Source organism: Zosterops lateralis, assembly GCF_965231275.1.
Source record: "Zosterops lateralis genome assembly, chromosome: 3".
In the NCBI taxonomy this organism is placed as follows: domain Eukaryota; kingdom Metazoa; phylum Chordata; class Aves; order Passeriformes; family Zosteropidae; genus Zosterops; species Zosterops lateralis.
The window spans coordinates 112,211,372-112,231,222 of record NC_139764.1 but is presented as its reverse complement, the minus strand read 5'-3'; the positions used below and the strand labels follow the sequence as shown (position 1 = coordinate 112,231,222).

Here is a 19,851-nt window from a genome sequence, read left to right as displayed (position 1 = left end):
GCTCCGCGCGCCTGCGCAGTGGCGAGAGCCGAGCCGAGAGCAGCTTCGGCTGTTCCCGGCAGGTTCCGGAGGCGAGAGTCTCCCTGCTCCCCGCCCTTAACCCTTCGGCTATCTCCGCCCCCGCTTCGCCTATCTCCGCCCCCGCTTCGGCTATCTCCGCCTCTCTTCGTTAAGTTCCGCCGCCACTTCGGTAACTTCCGCCGGTTCGGTCGGAAATGGCCGAAGACGTGAGAGACCCAGCGGTTTAAGGGGAGAAGATCGGCCGGCTTTTCGGAATAAACCAACTGTGTCCGGCCCGTGGGGGGGGGGAGCAGGGGAGGGCGGACGGAGCGGGAAGACGAGGCAGCGGCTATGGCTCCCCCCCCATCCACTCGCGGCTCCGCCGGGAGGGCGAAGTGAGAGCGCCGAGAGGTAGGAGCGGACCGTACCATGCACGGGGAGAGGGGGAGGAAGGTGGGAGAGCGGTAACACACCCCCCCCCCCCCCCCAGGAACCCCCCCCGCGGCAGCCTGTGGGGCAGGGTAAGGCGGGAATGGTACAGTCCGGGGGAAGCCCCCTGCAGCTGCGGCGTGGGGGGGGCTCGGCTGGGGCGTCCCTGAGGGGCAGGAGGGGGGCGCGGGGTCCCTGAGGGCCGGCGGAGCTTTGAGCAGGGCTCCCTCGAGGCTGGGGGAGCCGTGAGCCGGGGTCCCTCAGGGCTGGGGGGATCTGATGGAGCTCCCTCAGGGCTGGGGAGAGCTGTGAACGGGAGTCCTTTAGGGCTAGAGGGCTGTGAGCGGGGATCCTTCAGGGCTGAGGGGGCTGTGAGCGGGGGTCCCTCAGGGATGGTGCCACGGTGGGGAGAGGTTCCCGAGGGCTCAGGGGTCTGTGAAGGGGTCGCTCAGGGCTGGGGACACGGTGCGGGAGCTCCCTCAGGGTTGGGGGTTCCGTCAGGGTTGGTGAGGCTGTAAAGGGAGTCCCCTCACCTCACAGCGTGAGAGGCACTGTGGGGATGTCACACCGCAAAGGGGGAGCCAGGCTCTCTCAAGGCTGGGAGAGCTCCTCAGGGCTGTTGAGGCTGTGCGAGAGTCCCTCACAGCATGAGGGGCCGTGTGGGGGTCTGACAGAGTGAGGGACACTGTGGAGGGGTCCCCACAAGCCTGGGGACCCTCATGGCAGAAGGGCTGTGGTGGCAGATGGTGCCCAGGTGCTGCTGAAAGGCTCCAGCCTTCCTGCCTGTCCTCCCTGCTGCATCCAGCAAGGATCCTGAGACCTCCTTGTCCTGCCTGTGGATCTCCAGCCTTTAAGGGATCATCACATCCACCCTCACCAGTGCAGCCCCGTTTCTCCCGCTCTGAGGCAGTGCCTGAGTCGTGGTCCTTGTGGTGGTTCTTGCTCGGGTTCTGCTTTGTGAGGTGGTGAGGACAGCAAGGACGAGGCTGCCCTTGCTCTGGGCTTCTTAGCGTGGCTGGCATTGCCCTCCTTTTGAGTTATTTGCTAAAGTTGAGGTCCATGTTATTCTTTTTTTCCCAGCTGTTTTCCCCACATGAGGTCTCTTCCCGCTCAAGAAACAACGGGGTCTTTACCAAAAATTTTACCTGTGCGGTGATAATAATAAGTTAATGCCGACAGGCTAATGCCCCTTTATGCCGGTCCAAACCCAAACAATTCGGAGCCTGAAGGGGCTGGAAATGGTTCAAGTGGTATTAAGGATTCACAGAGATGCTGAGAAGCACTTTAGATAAGCTGTTCTGTTGCTGTGCGTGTGTTAAAATCCAAACATTGACCAGTTTCTGACCTCTTGTTGCTTGTGCGTGAGCCTGATAGACGGTGTGTGTTGATGCCATAATATGATAACTTTGCCTTTAAAGTGCCTGGGTTTTTGTTTTTTTTTGTGCTGCGAGCCTCGTGTGTGTGAAGAAGATTAAGTAACTTTGTTTCCTGAGAGGAGAGTGTCACATGCAGGTGATTATCTTAGATATTTCTGTTCTCATGGAGAAATCTATGATATCCGAGATAGTAACATCTTGGAACGTGGGTTGGCGGCTTTTATCAAGTACTGAGTAATCTTAAACTCGTTTCTATGCAGAAATAGCATCAGAAATGAACCACGGTCTGATTATGTGATGATGGGGAGAGAGATTCATCTCCCCCTGACAAAATCCCTTAACTTCACCTACCATCTGAGAACCCAGTTGTTATCACGCAGTGTTATCTGTGCCCACTCAGGCCTTTGGAATGCCTCTGCTTTTCCATTTCTCCTTCCAGAAATGGGAGTTTGCATGGGTTCAGCTCGGTGTTTAGGGATTCTGGAGTGGGGGTAATTGCTTCATTGAGCAAATTTTTCCAGCAGCTCAGCTGTGGTACAGACAGTTCTTGAACTTCTCGATGTCGTGTTGCAGAAGGGAAGTCCAGAGCAGTTTTCTGGAATTCTCTGATTTTTCAAGTGGGGACTGTTAGCTCTAATGTTTGTTTACATGTGATGATGGATTTTTGGCAGTTGTCAAAGTCAGAGCAAAAGCAGCAAATGCTGGGAGCAAGTAAAACATGATTGTTGAATTGCCTTCACCGAGGCTGGGTCTCAACAATATATGGTAAAATTGGAGGGTTGTTTGTGTGCTGTTCAGATGGACTGGGAAAGATCATCATCATCATCTTCCCTTGAATATTTGTGGATCTCTGGGACTGTTGAACTGTTTAGCTGATGAGTTGGATGATGTTGATGCATTCCCAAGTTTTGTTTGTTTATGGGAAGCCAGAGCCCTTCCTGAGCTTGCTTCCCATGACATTAATTCCCATTATTTCTTGAAATGCCACAAAACCTTCAGCTTAAGTTTTTAGTTTGTCTCTCTCTTTCTGGCCGTGTATATTTTGGGTGTATTTGTTGGTGGTTTTTTTTTTTCCTTCCAGTCTCTGTATTTTTTTTTTCTCCTTACTCTTTGACTCCTGTCACCTCTGCCAGTTGCCTTGCCTGTTTTCCCAGGGCATTCCTCGTGCTGCCCACAGTAATGTTTTCCACAGGCTGGGAATTGCAGCTAACCACAGATGTTACCTGTTTGATGCCAAGATCAGGGCAGCCCTTTGTGAATTGGTTCCTGGTCCAGAGACAAATTTTCTCCTCTGGAGACCCCACAGAAACAGTGAACTGGAAGGAACCTCATGCTCATTGGCTCCTGTCTCATCACCAGAGATTTTTCCTGTGATCTGTCCTAAATACCTTTATTTTTTGAGAAGGAGCAGACTGAACATTTTGGAGCAGCTCCTAACTCTGGGATTTTAACTCGGGGTGGAATATTTGGTGTTACTCCTTATGAGCAAAACCCAGAGCGGGATTCCTGTGTCTTTACCACCCAACAAGCAAAATATTGGGGTTTTTTGTTTCTTTTCATGTGAAAAAGACAAATGTAACTCATAGGCTTGTTTAGATATTCCACTTTATACCGAAAAGACAAAAAAATACCTCTGCTGCTGTGTGGCTTGGCAGTGGGGACAGCATTCCCATGGGATTTAGGGGATGCAGCTGGGGCCTCCAGTTGTCTCCTACAACCTGTGCTGGCTGGGCTAAAGCCAGCACGGGTTTGAGCCGCAGTTATGGGGCTGAAATCCTCAAAAGCAGAGTTTTCTTCTCTCGGAGAACCCTTGAAAGTGCTGCTCACTGGGGCTTCTCGTGGTTGAGTTTGGCTCTTGCAGCTCAGCCAGCTGCTCGGCACATGCAAATCGTGGCGCTGCCTGGGAAGAGGTGCAAAGCCAGTTTGAGGTTTTTGGGGTTTGTTTAGGAAGGATAAAGACAGGCATGTGCAGCTCCGTGGCTTGCAGCTCATCGATCCCCGGGCTGTCTGGATGTAGGAAGCCTCCAGCGCTGGTCCACCAGGTAAATTGATGTTGTTATGGCACTTGCAGGGCCAGTTTTGAAGTGCAAATTGAAATCCCGTTTCTGTGAGGTCACTGCTGTTTGTTAATTGATGCCTGTTACCGGCAGGAGCAGTTTGGAGGTCTGACTAATCCGTCCCCGATGAAAGAGGGCAGGTTTAGGTTATTTTAGGAAAGAATTCTTTGCTGGGAGGGTGGGAAGATCCTGGCACAGGCTGCCCAGAGAAGCTGTGGCTGCCCCTGGATCCCTGGAAGTGTCCAAGGCCAGGCTGGACAGGGCTTGGAGCAGCCTGGGATAGTGGAAATTGTCCCTGCCCATGGCAGGGGGTGGAATGGGATGAGCCCCTCCTAAGGCCCCTCCTAACCCAAACCATTCTGGGATTTGATGATCTGTCCCTGCTAATTGGTGGTAAATTGATAATGGTTTCTCAGGGCTGTGTTGACATAACCAATAACACTACAGAGTGATCTGTCCCTCAAGGGTAAAATCGAGTGAAATACAGAAATTGAGACTTTATAAATCAATCAAATCAATCCTGTAGGGTTTTTTTGTTGTTGTTGTTGTTGTTTTTGGGTTTTTTTTGGGTGAGACAGATCCCTAAACCCCCAAACCAGCATCCAGTACTAATCTGTAGCCACTAATGGACATAAGGACTATTTTAAAGTGCATATTCTTAATGAGTCTCAGAATTTCTGCTCTTACATTCACCTTCTTAAATGATTGATTCTTAAATCTTGTTGCCTGGAGTTGGGGTATGTTTTCTCTCTGCTATCCTCTGCCCCTTCCCTGTCCCTGTAAATTTTGATGCCTTAAGAAAATGTACCACTTTTCTAATGCAAATGCCTGCCTGAGAGTGGTATCAGAACATGGGATTAACCCACAGATTCTAAGAAACACTTTCAAGTTTCTTCGAATAGAAGAAATGTTAAGAACATTTCCCAGTGCAGAAGTAACATTTTTATTCCCCTACTTTGCACAGTGCCCGGCTGCTTGGTCTTTTACCTGTCTTGTCTCATAAAATGCTTTCTTTTATGGTTGAAAATACTTCCAGATATCTTCTCATCTGGCTTTAATCTTAGGGGCAGTGACAGTGCAGGTAGCCTGAGGTTTGTTTCCCTTCCTGTTGTGTTTTGGTACCAGCATTGCCTGAAGTGTGGATTCCAACATCTGCCTTTGGATGAGCTGTTTTCCTGTTCAGTGCTACCCCTCGGTGTAACAAAAGTCATCTCAAATCTCTGCTGGAATATTTGGCATCGATGGATTAATCTGGAAGTGAGTTCTGTTTGTTTAAAGTGCCACGGAGCAGGAAATGCATTGCTCTGCCCATGCATTGCCTTCCTCAGGGAACACTTCTTGATAGATTGGGTACTTTGTAAATCCAGACAAAGAGATGATGAATTCAAGTTTGGACACTTAATGTGGAAATTGTCTTCTCTGCTTATAAAAGCAACACAATTAAAACCACCCAACGTCCTCCATCATGTTGTCCCATCAACACACCTCCATTTCCAACGTGAAGAGCAGCTTTCCTTTTCCCTCACCTTCTGGGCCTGGGTTTGATGGAATTGAGCACATCCCTAAACATGGGAAAGGCTTTTCCACACACGATCCACGCCGGAGCACATCGGGCTGGGGCTCGTACACGCCTTTTAGCGCTTCTATTACGGGCACGAGGAAGTCATTATGCTGCAGGTCTGCTCTGTGTGGGCACTTAGTGGGAAGTGATGTGTTCTGGATTGTGTTGGTGTGGAGTGGAGGGATATGCTGGGGAGTGCTGCTGACACGCAGATGGATGCCTGGAAAAGGTTGGCGTGGAAGCGTTGGAGCTTGTGACAAGAAGAAGCTGCCAAACAAGTGGGGAGCCTCAGAGTTGAGAGCAGAGCCTAAATATATATAGAGCAATGCTGTGAGCCTCTTTCTTAAGGGGTCTGGAAAGTCTAAGCAGAGCAGTCCTGAATTTCCTATCAGAGCTTTTCTGTCTGCAGGGGAACGTGTGAGGGTCTGCAAGTAAAGTAGATCAGAAACGTTTACTATAAGTGCAGTAGTGACATCAAAGCTGTGATGTGTGACCAGCAGGTGGGCAGAACTCAGGACAGTATGATTTTGTCTTCCTCATTTAGAGGTAATTTGCTGGCCATGTGATACAGGAGCCCACTGACTCCCAGAAATGCATTGTACATCAAATAATACATGTCAGAGAATAGGTTAGCATCGTTCTCAGGTAATTAATAAAGATGGCACTTCCATAGCAAATAGAAAGGAAAAAACCAACCAGTGCATTGTTTAGCTAAGACTTTTTTTCTTTAGGCACCTCTCCTGGGAAGACCTTGGTGCTTGCAAATGAATCTGCCGCCTACCTTGTGTACCTTCATTCTAATGTGGGGATTGAGGAGGAGCCCAGCTATCGGAGAAGCAGCCAGAGATGGATGCCTTGGAAAGGTGCCACTAATTACTGTGGCGTCTGACAATTAGCTGTTAAGCCTTTCCTTGCAAAGTTCTCAACCGGTGCATCCCAAAACAAAAACAAGGACCTGGAAAAAGGGGAGACCTGTCATTGTAGTGATCTTGTAGGGTGATTGTTAAAAGCAGAAGGTGGAGCTGATTCTGAGGTAGTTCCCTTCCAGCAGGGCAGGTGAGATTTGATGGATCCAGAAGCATTTTGGTATTTTTGCTGCTGGGCTCTGTCGTAGTCTGCAAACTTCTTACACTCCTTACCTTTAAAACACATTTGAGGCTGCTGTTCTTTACAGGGAAAACTGTAAATCAGTAACATCTGCAAAGTGTCATTGTTGACGTTAATCTGAGGATTTTTAACAAAAATCAAGATGCAATAAAAAAAAAACATTCAAAGAAATCTTGCAGTTGGTTTCTTGCATTTGCCTCCAGGGTCTCCTGACTCTGTTTTCACTCTGTGGCGATGATGAATAGCACCAAGCCTTTTGCCAGTGTCTCAAGGGTGTAGTTAGTTAGGGGTAACGATTGAGCTGGAGCTGGCAAATGTCTCAAGGTTTTTATGCACAAAATGATCTCCCCCTACCCCTCAGGGATTAGACCTGCTTTTTTTCTGGAAATAACTTCTATGTTGTTGGGACAATGATGATTTTGATTAGAAAGGCCAAAAGAATTATTTCTCCCTTGTCAGACGAGATGTTTTTGCATGTGCCGAGTGTTTCGCTGAGTTTGTGTTTCAGGTGACATTGCTCAGGTGGCGGTGCCAGGAGCATCTCCGTGGGTAGTTTATACCAGCATGACCCAGGCTTTGCTCTGACTTGTGTCTCTGTGTAATTCCACTGCCTTGGAAGGAGTGACCTGGAATCTGCAGACAGATCTGGCGCCTGTTTCCATGTGCATCTCTGATCTCTGCTGCGTGCGCCGACACGCGAGCCTTGGGTTCCAGCAGCTCTCCCCGGGACAGAAAGTGGCAGCTGTTTGACAAATGCAATGGAGCAAGTGTTATAAAAAGAACCAAAGCGAATTTCCTCTCCTCAAAACTGATTAAAGCAGGAGCAGTATTGGGAATGTTTCTTGTGAGCAGGGGAGTCTCACTTGGACACTTTGCTGTCCCTGTACCTATTCTTAGCCTGTTTACCAAAAGCTGTTGTATGTGCATCAAGAGATCTCCCTTTTCAGGCTGTTTGTGTGTTTATGTGGAGTCTTTTGAGGAGAGAGGGGATTATATCCAAGCTTTTTTTGTCACCTCCTCCTGCTTCTGTGCTCAGGAAATACAGGTTAACGTTTCCATAGTATCTGAGTGTATTGCAGAGTGTCTGAGGCAGGGAAGTACTGCCTGCTACTTGTTGACACTGACCTTTGAATTTGAGATTTGTGACATGGTTGAACTGATTTCACAGCCCGCTGCTAGAAGGGATGGCCTCAGTCCCTCTCCCTCTCTCAGCTCTACAGTCCCTGTCTTTCAGATGATGCCTCAGTGAAGTGATTCAATTCAAAAATCCAAGAATGAACTGCTTGAGGGATTTTGGTAGAAGATGGGAAGTCCCCTTAGTGGTAGGGAGCACAAGGCAAGGGCTGGTGCCCTGGGAGGTTTCATGCTGGAGTGTCCTTGGAGGAGGATCAGAGAATAGTTTAGATTGGAAAAGCACTTGGGGATCATGGAGTCCAACCATTCCCCAGCACTGCCAAGGCCACCACTGCCCCATGTCCCCAAGTGCCACATGCACACGGCTTTTAAATCCCTCCAGGGATGGAGACTCCACCACTGCCCTGGGCAGCTGTGTCAGGGATTCATCACCCTTTAAGTGAAGAAATTCCTCCTGTTATCCAGCCTGAACCTCCCCTGGCACAGCTTGAGGCTGTTCCTCTCATCCCGTGCTTGTTCCCTGGGAGTAGAGCCTGATCCCACCTGGCTGCCCTCTCCTGTCAGCGAATTCCAGAGAGGGAAAAGTTCTCTTGAAACTCCTTTTCTCCAGGCTGAGCCCCTTTCCCAGCTCCCTCAGCTGCTCCTGGTGCTCCAGTCCCTTCCCCAGCTCCTTTCCCTTCCCTGGACACTCTCCAGCCCCTCAGTGTCCCCAGGATTGGAGGTGCCCTAGAAGAGCCAGCACAGGGGATGGGCACTGCCCTGGCCCTGCTGCCACCCCAGAGCTGGGACAAGTCAGATGCCACTGGCCTTTCTGCCCAACTGGGCACAGCTGGGCTCAGCTCCCCCAGGTCCTTTTCCACCCAGCAGCTTCCCAGCCCCTTTCTCTGGCTGAGCTTGGGCAGGTGAGCAGTGGGACAGTGGCACAGCCACTGTGCTGTGTCAGGGAGCTGCCCCAGCACCATTTTACCTTCCCTGCAGCCCCAGAGTGTGCCCAGGACCAAGGAGGGTGATTTAATGAAGCACAGTGACTCGTTCTGCATGAACAAGCTGAATGGACAAGAATAGTTGGCTGTTGTATATGACTATGAAGGTCACCAGAATCAGATGCTCATTTTTCAGCTCCTCGTTGCTGCTGGGTGCAGCAGAGCTTTGTGCTGACACAGGCAGTTCCTGTCAATGGGGCTGGAGTGGCACTGAGAGAAGAAAATGCCACGTTTGGAAGGTTCTTGGTAGCAGGGACGACTGGAAAAATGTGTATTGGGTACAAATTTTTCAGGCTTTTGGGCTTCTTTTTATTGCCTGACTTTTTATTCTGATATCTCCTTGCTATGAATTCTGCTTTTCTGTTTTGAGAAGTGAAATTAATAATCCCTCTTACTTCCTGTCCAATGAGGAGGAATGTCTTCATCCTGGCCCAAGCTGAGCTGCAGATTGGACCTGTTTTGGGAACTGTTATGCAAAAGCAGAGGAAGAAGAAACAAACAGTTCTCAATTCTCCTTGAAATGCAGCTTTAATGGTTCCTTGGTAATTCATGCAATTATTTAATCAGCTGCACAATCCCTGGGATTATTATTCTTTCCAGGTAATAACTGGAGCGGTAAAGATATCTTGTAAATTGAAAAACAAAACAAAAAAAAAAGAATTGGCATATGTTGTTTGCAGTATTTCGTTTTAGTAATTGTTTGAAATGACCTTTTGCAATCTCAGAGAGAAAATTTGTTTGCTTGACTTTCTCCCAGATCAGCTCCTGGCAATCTTGATATAGAGCAAAATTGAGTTGTTTAGGGTTTTTTAATTACATTCTGACAGCAAAGCCTGTTTTTCTGTGTGTGTTACTGTTTTTGCTTTTTTAAAGGTTAAACTCTATTTGACAAGACTTCCACAGATGAAGTTTCTGAAACTTTTTGGTGTGGTTGTTTGCTTGGAATTTTTTAAAGCCAGAATTGCTTATCCTGGGTATTAGTACAAAATAAACATTTATTTATTTAAGGTGAAAATTCTCTGTAATTTTGAATGTCTAGAGGTGGGATGATGAAAGGTCTGTGGGATTTTTTGTTGGTTTTATTTGTGGCTTAGCTTTGGTTTTGTGTTATTTTGGGTTTGTTTTTTTTGTTTGTTTGTTTGCTTTTTTGTCTTTTTCAGCTTTAGAGGTTATAATGTGATGAGATCATAGAACCTCACCAGGTTTAGGGAAAGGAAAAAAAAATATTTTATTTTTTTAAACAAAGTTTTAGCAGAGCTCTTGTGAAATCTGGTTCCTCAATGCCACTGGGTTGTGGTCAGAGCCCACTGTGGGTTTGGTTTTGATACTGGAAAATGTCCAATATCTGAAGGCCTTTCTCCACACCAACGCTGTGTGAAACCTGCTCTTCTCAGGGATGAGACCAATGCTTCTTCCTTTTTCCCTTTTGAAAATCCTGGCGTTTTTCCACTTTAAAATCTGACAACCCTTGAGAGCTGAGGGTCAGAAAAAACACATTGTGTGAAATCTCTCAGCATTCCAGTTTTTCACATGAGAGCCCATTTGCTCTGTGTGTTTTCTGGAGCTGCACTTGTTGAGGCTGTGAGAGCCTGGCCCTCCAACAACCCAGCAAAGAAAACTCTGTGAGAGCCGTGCCAAGGAGCAGGTGCTGCAAAATTCAGCTTCTGCCAACTTTGGAGAAAATTGCACTGATGGAGATCGGCGTCTCTCAAGGGAAAATTAAGTCTCCAAAATGAGTGTCCAAGCTGGAACAGGACAACAGATGCCAGAAATATGTCCAGTAGCTCAATTTGGAGTTTCCTTTCCTCTCAGGCTGATCCCTGAAGGCAGTGAGGTGTCCCAAAAGATTGAAACCTGGAGTTGTTTCCACTGGAAGAATCAAATGGGACCCAGCCACAATGACCCGGAGCTGAGTGAGCAGCAGCCTGTGTGATTTCAGCCTCCTCATTAGGCTGGTTTTGCACATCCTGACTTGAAAAAGTAGATTTTTCATCCTTGGATATGAATAGACAAACCTGAGGGGCTCCATGTTTCCTGCAAAATTCCAGATAAAATCTTTTACTGTTTGAACATGCAAAGCAGATTAGGTGTGTGCTTCCCTGCTTGCAGGGTTCCTGCAAAAGGCTTGATCCACCCCTTCATTTAGTTGTGTCTGTTTGGAATGAACAATGTTCCTCAAGCTGTGAATACAAGAATGGTTTAGCTTTAAAAAAAACCCCAACAAACCAAAACCAAAAAACCTCCCCTGCAAACAGATGATGTAATGCCCGAGCTCCATGTTTAAACAGTAGCTAATTTGCCAGAGGATAAACCAGGGTGAAATCTGTCAGGCTTTCTAATTTCCCACATTCACCAGAGCTTTGTTCTTTTTGCTTTCAAATGCAGGGTACGTTTGTGTGTCCACACTGTGTGGTTTCCTTCAGCTTCTGCAGCCAAAGAGTTTGTCCAGGGGCAAGAGAAAATGTTGCTGGAAACCTTTTTGTTGCTATAAACCTTGATATGCATCTCTTTGGTTTTAAGTTTTACTTTGTGACTGAATTAAAGTCCTGAGCCATCCCTTTGATGAGCTGCAGCCCAGGGTTTATTCTGAATTTGGATCTTGTCTCTTTGCAGGCACGTTCCTTTGGCCAAGCAAGATTCACTCCCTGCAAGGTCCCTGGGGCGTTGCTGGGTGGGAGAACTCCTTGTTCTGCAGCTGGTTTGAGCTGCCTGTGGATTGTTTACTTGGTTGTTTGGACTCTCCTCTCCCAGCCAGTTTTGTACAAAACAAGGGACACTTAGTTTTCACACATTAAAAAAAAAAGAAAAATTACATGAGCAGCTTTCTCTGCTGGTGGCAGCTCTGGTCTGTGTAGTGCTTTGTGTCTGCTGACAGGAGGGGACTTTGGCAGGTTGGGGAAGAGGGAGGTTTGGATCAACACTCCCCTCCTCCTCCTCCCTGGGATGGTCTGTTTATTGGAAATTTTTACTGACCTGTTCCTTTAATCCTCAGTTTTGGCACCATTTCCCAGGGCTCGTGTAAGCACAGGACTTTGCCAGCCAGCAGGATGAACCAGGGCACACAACAGGGTTAGAGACATCCAGGAGCTGCAGTGTCTCCCTGTGCTGATGGAGGAGGGGAAGATGTGACACGAGAAATTGAAGGGACAGTTAAAGGAGCTTCTGCTTCCATCTTCTCTGGCTTTTTGTATGGAAAAGCAAAAAATGCTCATCTTTGGACTTGGACCAGCTTCATCTTAAAAGCTGCCCCAGTCTGGAGTGAGCCTGTTTCTTGGAGATGTCAATACTTCCCCCTGAGTGCCCACACAGAGCATTCTTGGGGATGTCATTGCCCAGCCTGGGGTGGCTTCAGCAGTTTTTCTTCCCCTGAGCAGAAATCTCTGAGGGCTCCTCGTGCTGACGCTGCGCTGGGGCTGGAGCTGCTGCTCTGGAAAACAGCACTTGGGGAGAGATCACATCTGTGAGAGCTGACTCACAGCATCGAGATCTGCTGGGATGTGCTGGTTTCAAACAGCTGGATTTCAGAATCTCACAAAAAACTGTGTGAGGGGTGGGAAGCTTGAGGGGCTGTCCTTGCAGCTGATGGTTTATTTTTTCCGTGGTTGAAAACTAAAGAGTAGTGGGCCACTTGCAGTTTATGGTGGAGTTGTGCTTGATCTGTTCTGTTTATTATGATTTTATTCCCCACGCTCTGCTTGCTGGTTTGACTCCTTCCTCTTTGGCATTGTTTTCACATAAATCCTTTCCCTCAGAATTTCCCTGCTCCCTGCCAGCTGTGGAGCAGCTGGGAAGGTACCGAAAAACACGAACTGCTCCGAAGGGCTGCTCACAGGGGCACGGCTTGGCCGTGGAGCCTGGATTTAGCTGGAGCTCCTTGGATGATGGGCTGCACCACCCCATCTCCAGCAGTGGTGGGGATGTGTTGAGGAGCTATGGGCTGCAGACAAGGAGCCTTTTGTTTGCTTGCCTTAGCAACCCTGCCTCTCTGAAAGCTGAGATGTTCTCACTCCCGCAGCGCCGTTCCCGGGAATGCTGGTTGTTCCTCGGGAAGCAGGTCTGCTCTCAAGAAACTGGTCTTTCTATCCCTAAACCCCGTTTTTCTATCCCTATGCCCCTGGTCTTTCTACCCCTAAACCTTCAGCCAAAAGAAATGTGGTTATCTGGTGTTTTTCCCCCAGAATCAGCAAGTCCTCCTGATTCTCATCTCTGCTGTATCTGTTCTGGTGGGCACGATGTGCTGGATTTAAATAAATTGTAGTCTTTGCTAAATATCTGTCAAATATTGACTTAGTCTGTAGGGTGAGCTGACTAAGCTGAAATTAATGGTGTAATTCCAGCTTGTTTGGCACGGGTGTGGAGGCAGTTTCATTGCAGATGGTAGAGGAAATTAAGATCTTACCTTGACTGCAGCTCAAGGGGAGGAAAGAGAAGCCTTGGGCTTATATGGCAGTAAGGAAAGACTTTGTGGAGACAGACAGGGAAGTGTTTGTAAAGATATTGAAGGTGATAAAAACTCTTCGCAATGAGTGAGGTCATAAGACAAAAATTGAGGTGGTGTTAACTTTGTGCTATTAGAGATGTCATGAAATGATCTTCTGCATTCTGGTCCCTTGCCATACCCCTGGGATAATTTTTCTAAATCTGCTGAAAATGAGATCCAAAAACAACAACAAAAAAAGAAACAATCTGGCTGCTTGAGGTTTTGGCACAGATCAACAGCCTCAATATCTGGTGCTGGTATCTGCTGGCTTTGTGTGTTCACCTCTGCAGATGAGCAACTCCTCGTGTTCCTGAGGTGCTGCTGCAAAATGACAAAGCCCTCACACCTCCAAGCAGATGCAAGGAGGTGTCTGAAGGGATCCAAATGATCCAAACAAGCTGATGGCAGAACTGGAGCTGAACCACGCAGCTTCCCTCGTGTTTCAGAGCCTGTCCTTCAAACTCCTGGGAAGCTTGTGGGTTTTTAAAGGTTATTTTTGAAAGGTTCGTTGCTGGCATAAATGAATCTTGGAATTCAAAACAAAAAGGTGCAGCTTCAGGACCAGTTCTGCTTGAGTGACTGCAGGGATCTCAGGGTTGGTACAGTGAATCTGATGGAAGTTTATGTAAATGGAGAGCTCATGAGTTGGTTTGGGTTTTTTTCACCACCTTTTTTCTCTTTACCCCTTAACTCTTTGCTGCAGGTAGTAAGACCTCCATTGTAACTTTTCAGTTTTATGGGAGCTTTGTGCCCCCAATCGATTGGTTCCTGGCTGATCTTCAAGAGCCCAGACAGCAAATGTAATGCAGCAAATTCATTATATGCTAAAATATTTATTGTGTTACTGTAAAGGTCACTGATGGCAGTGGAGGCTTGGTGAGATACAGTCCTGAATCTTTCCAAAGATGGTATCTGTCACCATTCTCTTTTGAGAGAAGTGTCTTTAAAAGTATCTGGAATAACTTACCCTCAGCCTTTTGGAGGTACATGTTTGAACCTTGTGTAGGTTAATAAATTACTCTTGTGCTGCATCTGAAAGTGAACAGCTGTTCTTAATTTTGTTATGTGTGCTCTCACAGGCAGATATAGAGGGCAGAGCAAGAAAGGAATCTTTGTTTAACCTTGTTCCTTTTTGCTTGATTTAAGTAATTTGCAGAGTTGTATAATAAAATCTCCATGATCTGATTTCTGTTCCGGTTGTAGTAACCTGGAATTGTCTGTAATGCCCAAGGGCATTTTTGCTCTTACCTGTGTAGGAGTAAATTACTTGTTGCTTAACATCACCTGGAGAGGTAGCCATGAAAAAGCTGTGAGGTGCGCTGTGACTTCCCTTCCCCAAAACCACAGGATGAAATCTTTAGCAAATGGATTCGGGGCTGGGAGGAACCTCTCAAACCCTTTCCACAGGTGCAGGAGTGGTGGTGTGTGACTGTTCCCCACTGCAGGGCCCTGCATGGTGTGGGATACATTACTGACCTATTTGCTGCTAGTTTTAGCATCTGGCTGGGATTAGCTCAGCCAGCTGATCCCCAATTCTGTGCTATAATGTCGTGTCTTTAAGCACGGGTTAGATGATTGGATACTGAGGAGCATTTTGGAGTCTGGCCTTGCAAATACAGCTTGTTAATTGAAGCTGTTCTCGCTGGCAAAGCTGCCTTTTAAAGTTCTGCTGTCTGTCCTTCCCATGATATTCCAGCCTCTCTGTTTTCTCACTGACTGCAGCCTGCCTGATCCTCCCTCTGCCAAGCAGTGGCTGCTGGCCTGCACATTTGTCACCTGTGGCCACTCCTCTGCCTGTGAGGGGCTCTTTCCTCATCACTCCCAGAGTTTTTCCTAATTGGAAGTGAGCGCTGAAGGGGCTGCGTTCATTGTTCCAGCTCTTTGCCTGAGTGTGCGTTTCAGGCAGCTGCAGTGAGGTTCAACAGCTCCGTCTGTCATGATCAGACAGAGCTCTAGATAATCTAGCAAATCTCTTGATTACGAGGGTGGAAAATAATATGCTGTGATTTACAGATGTTGCTGCACAAATGTGCTGCTGTGAATTCTCTGAATGGCAATATCTGGGTACCTTTGGCATCCTCAGTCTTTGAGTGCATCCATTTCCTGAATGTATCCTGAACTCCTGCACACTTGTCTGGACACAGACTTGAACAGCTGTTTTACACACAAGCAGAAAATTAATTATTTTTCAGTAGCATTTTAAGCCAAGTTCAGGGATTACATTGGGTCAAGGGGCCTTGAAGTTTATAGTAAAAATGACAAAGGATGGTGGAGGCTTTAGTTGCCTTATGGCTGATTATAGCCAGGCTGAAAACAGCAAGGGGGACAAAGCATATTTTTCATTAATCCTCAAAACACCTTTTCCTTTCCCCCAGAGAGTTGCAGACAAACTTGAAAGCATTTTCTAGTGTCCATACCATTCTGAGCAGGATCTCTGATGCAGCAGGCACAGAGATCTCACCTCTGGTGCCAGAGTGTGCAGCTGTGATGGAGTTACACCAACAGGAGCATTGCAGGTGTTTCTGAAGGGGCTTGAAGTATTTTCTCCTTTTGGGAGCTCTCTTGGTTATGGACTGGCTGACAGATCTGCAGAAGATTAGGAAGTGTTTTCACAACCCCTGGAGGTTGTGGTAAGCTGGAAGAAAGAGCTCCTGTGGTCTCTCCTGGCTGTGTGGCAGAGCACTTTGGGAAGTGCTCAGATTGAATCTAAGCTCGGTTCTTGTTTGTGAGGTTTAGTTGTAATCTTGGTTTACTGTGCAGCCACGCTGTGCTTTCAGTGGGACAGGGAAGAGGGGAGATGGTGGGAGGATAGAAATGCACTTGTTTTGGTTGGAAGAGCTCCTGAATTTATGGTGTTAGCTGCTTTTCTGCTGAAGGTGAGGACAGCATTCGTGTGGGAGACATTTAGGTTTGGACTTTTTTTCTACAGATCTGGTTGTTTATCAAGTTATTTAAAATTTTTTTTTTTTTTGGCCTCCTTTCTCGAGATCTGCTTTATAACCAGCAGAGAAAAAAACACCCCTTCCTGCAGAACAGTTGTCTAAGCAGACATCTTGAACCAATCTGATTTTCTGTGCTCCAGCAGTGCCTGTGCTCATGCTGCCTGCAGAGAGAGAGCCAGCTCAGCTGGTTCAGGTGTGCTGGGAATCACTTGTGGCCAGCATTACCGAGTGAAACTGGGCATTTGCAAGGCCAAACCTTGGCTGCTGGGTGGGTTTGGAGACTGTACAAGCTCCTCATAGTTGCAACTTCCTCCTGTTTGGAAGGAAAGAAAAGCTGATGTGGCCACTGGATCTGATTATACCCCCGTGGTAGCAGGTCTGAGGTTTGAAGGGCATCTCTTGCCATTTTAGTTTAGAGGTATTTTGAAGGGGTTCAGATATTGATGAAGAAAGCTGAAAGGCTTTGTTTCACTCTCCTGAGCTTGGGAATATTGTCCGGTTTGTCAGCTGGGATCCACCTGCAAGGGAAAGGTCCAGCTGGACGGGATGATGTCCTGGTACAGCAAAGGAGGGAATGAGACAGTGCACGGCTCCTTTTCCCAGTGATTTTTGTACTTCTGATCAGATGTGCATTGGTGGAGGAAATCACACTGAAAACGACCACAGAGCTTTCTGTTTTAACTCCCTAACTTGAGCCTGGATCATACAAAGCAAACCCTCCGAGCCTGTGAAGGGGGTTTTGTGGAGGAATAAAGCTCATTGTCAGCTGCCGTGTTCAGACCCTTGGGAAATTGTGACCATTGTCTGGGCTATTATTGCTTAATAAAAGCTTTGCATTTCCTCATTCAGGGCCTTGAAAATCTGGTTCTGTGCTTTTAAAAATAACTCAGCGTGAGCCACAATTGGGAGCATTCACAGAGGAAATTCTTCAGCCATTTAAAACAAAGTGAAGGGAGGAAAAAAAAAAAGGTCTCCTTAAAGTGCTTTTACTTTTCCATGAAGAGTGAGTTCCTCTATCTGGATGGAGCACAGAGACTCTGCTCCTGCTCCTGTTTGCTTCCAGCCTTTCAGGATTTTGGGTCTACTGCTATCCCAGCTGGGGAACTTGGGCTGGATGCATCCTCTTGGAGTGTTGTACTTCTTGTGGATGAGCTCCTCTGGACAGGTGGGACCACCAGTCACTGGTGGGGTCGATGCTCTTTGTGCTTGATGCAAAAAAGTAAAAAAAATATTTTTCTTTCTGTTTGTACCAGAGGCCACACCAGAGAGGGTCATTTCAGGCAAAATGAAATGTGGTCGTGTGTTGAAGGATGTGCAGGATTTTGGGCACCCACTCTCTGCAGCCTGTGTGGGGAACAGGGCAGAGGAGGGAGTGCTGTGGGATCTGAGGTGTTCATCACCACAAACTTGGCTTCCCTGTACTTTTTACTCTCCTGATTTGTGCTGGGAAATTATAGCCCAGCACAGAAGCCCTGAACTATTTTGCAGATCTGCTTTGGAGGCTTGTTTCTTTCCCTCTGTGTGTTCTTGGGTTTATTTTCCTTGTGGTGTGGAAATAATTATATTGCTTGTTTCTTATGTTCTGGCTTCGACTAAGAGGAGGAATGTACTCAGGTTTTTTTATGTTGTGGTGATTTTTTTTTTTTTTTTTCCAGTGCAGTTTCTGCTGTTAAAGTATCCAGGACAGCAGTTGCTGCCCACGTAGAGCACAGAAATGTGTGTTTAGTGGTTGCAAGACATGCTTGCTCTGGGTGTGCCTCGTTGTTCTGTTTCAGTGCCAGTCTCTGCCCATATGATTGGCCATGGTTTATCATTGCCATCAAGCCGGGGAGAGATCATTTGCATTAGTAATTAGTGCTTTGTGCAGGCCAGAATTAGCTACACTGGCCCTAGATTTGGAAATAAGTTTTCTCTTGGAGCTGTGTTTTGTCAGAATAGAAACCAGGGTGTGAGGGGAGGAGGGGATGACACAGGGCTACAGCAGTGTTGCCAAAGACACTTGGTAGTGAAGAACTGATGGCTGGGAAATTGTCTGGATTTTATTTGTGATAGGAAATGAATTACAGCACAAAATGCCTCTTCCATGCCTCAGTTTCTCCACCAAAAAATGAATGCTGCGTGGTTTGCCTGAGTGTGTTCATCAGCGTTACTCTCCTCCCTGTCTCCTGGAGCAGCTGTGATGTGCTCAGGGATGTGTGGTGATGCAAGGACTGGGGGACAAGACACAGCCCTGCAGTAGCTGAATTCTGTCCCACCATTGTGTAGTTTGGTGTCGACTGGAATTTTATAGGTCATGTGCACCATTAAAATGATTTCCATGCCTGTCTTTGGAGAATCTGCTGTGCCCACTTTCATTTATATCCATGTGACTGATCCGGGGCCATATGTTAAGAATATAACTGCTTTTAATTTACTTTTTTTTTAAGGTCATTGGTGTCTAAATATATCTAATAAAAATGCAGACTGGAGCTCTTTAATGAGGCGTAAGTCAATCCTGGCTCTCTTTTTTTTATGAGACAAAACCACCTCACACACTGGCTTCTTTTTGTACGGACTTCTGCTTTGCATTTCTACACATCCATCATAGCATGAAGCCTCTGACAAAAGGAAATAAGAAAGGACTGTTTAAGAGACCGTTTTGCTGTGCATAAACCTGAGCCTTGCAAAGGGGAAAAACCCTGAGCTTCAGCTAGTGAAGTCATGGGCTGTGTTATGAGGCTGTGTGATGACAGAAAGGAGAAGTGAAAATTACAGTGCTGAGTAAGTTTAGTGTAGTTGTGAATTGTACAGCGAAGAACAGGAGTTGTTAGGAAGGGAAATATTTCCAGTTTTGTTCCTTGCCTTTGTAAAACTGCAGCGTTCAAGTGATGGTTGGAAGTTTTTTGCCACCAAAAATCTTCATTTTGCTGGCACACAACTTGCTGGCTAAGCCAGTGGTCGAGGCTTTGAGCAGCAGCATTTGGTTGGAGGCTGGAGATGTGTGGCTTTCTCTGATTTTGGGGACTTTGGGAGGAAATGGCTGCAGGAACAGCTCAGCTCTGCAGGCACGTTGCTGCTCACGAAGGTCCTGTGCCTGTGGTTTGACAGCTGAAGTCAGAGCACGGCTGTGAAATCAGACTCTGCTCACACATGGTTGTGGCTGGATGTGAAATCCTGAGTGGTTCTGGCAGTGACAGCGTCAGGCCTCACACAGCAGGTCCAGAGTGGAGAAAAAAAAAAGAGATCTGCTTGTTTTGGAAAGGCCTCATCCTTTTCTCACTGATCCTGCATGGTTGGTGTGGTGACAAGGCCTAAGTTGGGTTCCCAGTCTCCTTTTGCTAGAGAGGACCCAAAACTTGCCTCACCAGCTTTATGGAGGAAGGGAAGGAGGAGAAGGGAGCCTTAGCAACTCTGAGTTGTGATCCAGGACTGAAAGCCAGAGGTTTTGTGTACAGAACAACAGATCTGAGACAGAACAGATGAACTTGATGAGTTTTCTGAAATGCTGACCCATGAGAAAAGTTTCTGAGAGGAGGTAGTCAGGGCTGTGGTTTTTAATTTGAAGACCTCTTTGCACAGGCAGTCAAACTTTCAGATTCAGCAAGGCTTTGCATAACAGGAGGTGCTTTGTTTACAGGCTGCACATTCACTCGTAGACACGGGAGCACAATGATAAATTATTTAATTATAGATACCCAAAGAAGCGAACCAGGCGCCTGCTGCGCCGTGTTGTCCCTCTGCTTTCCCACTTTCCATGGTTTCTTGCTGGCTGATTCCCAAAATCCAGCCATTTGCAGCGGTGG

General features: G+C 47.1%; 1 protein-coding gene across 2 annotated transcripts in view; it reads left to right on the top strand.

Moving 5' to 3' along the window:
• Positions 1 to 200: 200 nt before the first annotated feature.
• The window catches only part of EXTL3 (exostosin like glycosyltransferase 3), a 111,842-nt gene continuing 92,191 nt past the window's right edge, over positions 201 to 19,851 (top strand). For both annotated transcript variants that reach the window (XM_083856053.1, XM_083856054.1), the window contains exon 1: positions 201 to 411. The gene's annotated coding sequence lies outside the window, so the exon portion shown is untranslated. The remainder of the gene's footprint in view (positions 412 to 19,851) is intronic.